This window comes from Chiloscyllium punctatum, chromosome 44 (genome assembly GCF_047496795.1).
Source record: "Chiloscyllium punctatum isolate Juve2018m chromosome 44, sChiPun1.3, whole genome shotgun sequence".
Lineage (NCBI taxonomy): Eukaryota > Metazoa > Chordata > Chondrichthyes > Orectolobiformes > Hemiscylliidae > Chiloscyllium > Chiloscyllium punctatum.
In genome coordinates this window covers 1,976,480-1,981,420 of record NC_092782.1, presented here as the reverse complement: position 1 = coordinate 1,981,420, position 4,941 = coordinate 1,976,480, and the positions used below count along the sequence as shown (strand labels likewise).

General features: G+C 37.3%; 1 long non-coding RNA gene across 1 annotated transcript; it reads right to left on the bottom strand.

Moving 5' to 3' along the window:
* Positions 1-3,761: 3,761 nt before the first annotated feature.
* LOC140466661 (uncharacterized) lies at positions 3,762-4,741 on the bottom strand. Its single transcript, XR_011955251.1, has 4 exons — positions 4,701-4,741; positions 4,483-4,542; positions 4,350-4,394; positions 3,762-3,820 (listed from the first exon to the last, which is right to left on the bottom strand). It is a non-coding gene; the product is annotated as an uncharacterized lncRNA (long non-coding RNA).
* Between the last annotated feature and the right edge of the window lie 200 nt (positions 4,742-4,941).

The window sequence follows — 4,941 nt, the reverse complement described above, 5'->3', positions numbered from 1 at the left end:
TCGAGCATAATTCAACTCTTTGCAAGGTCTCGGAAAACTATCTGCGGACAGTAGTATCATGTCCCACTGAGCTCTGGGAACTGGGAAACATTGATTAATGTTCATGATTCTACAACTGGTTATCTAATGCAGCCATCACTGACCTGATGTGGATTGGGTTGTGGATGTGGTTGTACTTGGTTTTGGTGTTGCCATGAGTCCTTTGGAGAGCACAAGAGCAAACATCAAACACATTGTACGGCCACTTTAAAATCTACCTATTACTGCAGTGGTTTGTCATTCGACTGTTTTACTGTGTGTTTCTCAAATGGATCACTGCATTGTAATGTGATCAATGTTTTAAAACATTCAACCAATAGACAGTGTCTTCAAGAATGGCTAAACAGATGATCGTTGGTGGAAATCTGAATTGGTGGAAAGTGAACAGACTCACTGAGGTTTATTCATAGAGGATCTCACTCACCCTTTGTGGTGGTTTCAGCAATAACTGTTGTGGTGGTTGTTCCTTTTGGTGAAAAGGTCACTTCTGAATAAGAATGAAACAATGCATGTTATTTCCCAGCAATTTCAGAATTTTACAACAAATCTCTCTAAATCAAACTGTCGTATTCAGAGTGAAAGTTGCTATCTTTGATGGTATCATTATAATTTTGAAGATCTCTCATTTGAAAGTTTTACTCCTGTTCAATGTTGATCCTTTCACATTGAAGGGAATTACAATTTTTGGTCACCACCGTGTCAAAAATGTTTACCCAATGTGACTGAAAGCAACTGCTCAGATTCATGATCCAAAAGAAAATACAGAATTGCAGCTGTTTTTATTGGTTCTGTCACGTGCTGGCTGGATATGTATTCCTGAATGCAGGATTTATGAATGCTTTTGCCCTCTGTGCCATTTATATTGTACGTATTCCACTTCGTATTTGTGTACTCCAATTCCCCAATTATTACGAGCTTTTTTCCCACACTATGACTTCGTGATATATTTGATAATTTTGTTGACAAATAGATTCTCTTTAAAGAGTAGTAGGTTCAGAGGTCATGAACGGAGACACCATACTGATCCAAAAGGCACAACTGAGGGGAAAACCTGAACTGGGAGAATGTGCACTGGTGTGTATTCATACAGAATCTCACTCACCTGTTGTGGTGCTTTCAGTAGTAACTGTCGGGGTAGTCATTTCTTTTGGTGAAGTTGTCACTTTTGAAGAAGGAAAAACATGAATGAATGTGATTGATTTCCAATTTCAAATCCCTCAGCTTGGGCAAGACCAACACCGTAAATTTGTTTACACCGACAGAATGAGTAATCAAGGATGCATCTCAACTAGTGCAGTTAAATTAAAAACTTGAAAATGTTTGCAAAAGAATGGCAAAGGGAACATGTGGAAAACTTTTCATGTGTTCAGGAAATAACTTCAGGCAACTGGTCCAGAGTAGAAATATCATAAAAACAAAGAACACAACCTTTCAAGAGAGAAATCCTTTGACAAGTTCCGATAACTATGCAGGCGTCCATAACCATGGTCATCACATTTGTCCTCATGTACATGAGACCTCATGACGCTGATTGAGCTTTATACAAGTTATTATTTTCTCAACTCACTCACGTTATTAAGATTGGATGCATTATATATGAGGAATTAAGTATCACCTTAGCTTTGCCTGGATTTTATTGCAACACAATAGTTTTTGATCTTGATGCTGTACACAGATCAAAGCCATTACTGACCTGGTGTGGAGCCAGCTTTAATTTCTTTCACTTCTGTCGTGAGCTCTAATGAAAAATTGGAGGATTCGTGAAATTTGCTACAAGACAACCAAAAGATTTATTCATTTTTGTGAATTTCTATTGCTTCACTCACCTGGCTTGAAACTGGTTGTGGATCCTGTTGGTGTTGTCTTCACTGTTGTCGTGAGTTTTTCTGAAGTTAAAAAAAAATCCAATTAATGCCTCATATTGTTGTCAAAGAGTTTCAAGTCGGATCATTTCTCAGGTATTTCTAGAGAAGGTGATATTGTTGTGTGAAGAGAATTGCTGGTGTACACTGGAAGAAGACAATAGTTACCTGTTGGAGTGGTTGCAGCGATAACTGTTGTGCCTGTTGTTTCCTTTGGTGTTGCAGTCACCTCTGAAGAAGAGAAGGGAAATAATCAAAATGACAGATTTCTGATTTCAAATGCTGCAGCAGTGAGAATTTCAATAAGAGTTTGTTTTAATGGATCTGGCGATTTAGGTAAGGTGAAGTACATTTTACCAAAGCAATAAAAATCAATATTCCATTTTTGAAAGAGAATATTCAAGTGAATAGCAAAGTAAGGGTTTAATTACATTAGTAAAGAAGAAGAAAACATTTCATGACAAACACAACAACAGGAAATGTAAAATCAACCCAAAAAGGCAACAGAATCATTCTTTCACAAGAACATACATTGCATCTTTAAGATTCTGACAATTAGCATCTTGAAATGTACATTGTTCATTTGTTTTAAATGTGTGGACATTGTTTCAAAACTAAACAACAAATTTTGGGAATTGAGCACTGCCTCAAATATGCAGAGACATTTACAAAAATGAAACATAACAATTCTCCTCTTGCTTACACTAAGTTCGAGCATAATTCAACTCTCTGCGAGGTCTGGGAAAACTATCTGCGGACAGTAGTATAATGTCCCACTGAGCTCTGGGAACTGGGAAACAATGATTAATGTTCATGATTCTACAATTGGTTATCAAAAGAAGCCATCACTGACCTGATGTGGATTGGGTTGTGGATGTGGTTGTACTTGGTTTTGGTGTTGCTGTGAGTCCTTTGGGAGAACAAGAGCAAACATCAAACACATTGCACGGCCACTTCAAAATCTACCTATTACTGCAGTGGTTTGTCATTAGACTGTTTTACTGTGTGTTTCTCAAATGGAACACTGCATTGTAATGTGATCAATGTTTTAAAACATCCAACCAATAGACAGTGTCTTCAAGAATGGCTAAACAGATGATCGTTGGTGGAACTCTGAATTGGTGGAAAGTGAACAGACTCACTGAGGTTTATTCATAGAGGATCTCACTCACCCTTTGTGGTGGTTTCAGCAATAACTGTTGTGGTGGTTGTTCCTTTTGGTGAAAATGTCACTTCTGAATGAGAATGAAACAATGCATGGTATTTCCCAAAATTTTCAGAATTTTACAACAAATCTCTCTAAATCAAACTAGAGTATCAGGAGAGAAAGTTGCTTTCTTTGATTGTAGCTTTTTAAATTTTCCGATCTCTCATTTGGAAGTTTGATGCAAGTTCAAAGTTGATACTTTTCACATTGAAGACAATTACAACTTCATGATCACAATCATGTCCAAAATGGTCCCCCATTGTGATTGAAAAGAACTGCTCAGATTAATGTTTCAAATGAAAATTCAGAATTGTAGCTGTTTTTATTGGTGCTGTCACATGCTGGCTGGATATGGATTCCTGAATGCAGGAGAAATGCTGTTGCCCTCTGTGCCTTTCATATTGTACGTATTCCACTTCGTATTTGTATACTCCAATGCCCCAATTATTACGAGCTTCTTCCCCACCACGATTTAGTGATATTTTTGTTTATTTTGTTGGGATACAGATGCTATTTAAAGAGTATTCAGTTCAGAGGTCATGAACTGAAAAACCATACTGTTCCAACAGAAACAGGCAGAAGACCCAACTGAGGGGGAAACCTGAACTGGGAGAATGTGCACTGGTGTGTATTCATACAGAATCTCACTCACCTGTTGTGGTGCTTTCAGTAGTAACTGTCGGGGTAGTCATTTCTTTTGGTGAAGTTGTCACTTTTGAAGAAGGAAAAACATGAATCAATGTGATTGATTTCCAATTTAAAATCCCTCAGCTTGGGCAAGACCAACACAGTGAATTTTATTACACCTACAGAAGGGTTAATCAAGGATGCATTTCAACTGGTGCAGTAAAATTAAAAACTTGAAAAAGTTTGCAAAAGAATGACAAAGAGAACATGTGGAAAACTTTTCATATTTCCAGGACATAACTTCAGGCAACTGATCCAAAGCAGAAATGTCATGAAAACAAAGAACACATTGTCAAGAGAGAAATCTTTTAACAACATACGGAAACGATGGAGGGGTTCATAAACATGGACACCACAGTTGTCCTCATGTACATGAGACCTCATGACTCTGATTGAGCATTATACAAGTAATTTCTCTCTCAACTCACTCATGTTATTAAGATTGGATGCATTATATATGAGGAATTAAGTATCACCTGAGCTTTGCCTGGATTTCATGGCAACAAAATCGTTTTTGATCTGGATGCTGTACACTGAACAAAGCCATTACTGACCTGGTGTGGAGCCAGCTGTAGTTTCCTTCACTGTTGTCGTGAGCTCTAATGAAAAATTGGAGGAATCGTGAAATTCGCTACAAGACAACCTAAAGATTTTTTCATTTTTGTAAATTTCTATCATTTCACTCACCCGGTTTGATACTGGTTGTGGATCCTGTTGGTGTTGGCTTCACTGCTGTAGTGAATTTTTCTGAAGTTAAAGAAAAATCCAATTAATGCCTCATAACATATAAATTGTCTTATTGTCAGAAAGTTTCAAGTCGGTTTATTACTCTGGTATTTCTAGAGAAGGTGACATTGTTGTGTGAAGAGAATTGCTGGTGTATACTGGAAGAAGACAATAGTTACCTGTTGGAGTGGTTGCAGCAATAACTGTTGTGCCTGTTGTTTCCTTTGGTTTCGCAGTCACCTCTGAAGAAGAGAAGGGAAATAATCAAAATGACAGATTTCTGATTTCAAATGCTGCAGCACTGAGAAATTCAATAAGAGTTTGTTTTAATGGATCTGGAGATTTAGGTAAGGTGAAGTACATTTTACCAAAGCAATTAAAATCAATGTTCCATTTTTGAAAGAGAATATTCAAGTGAAT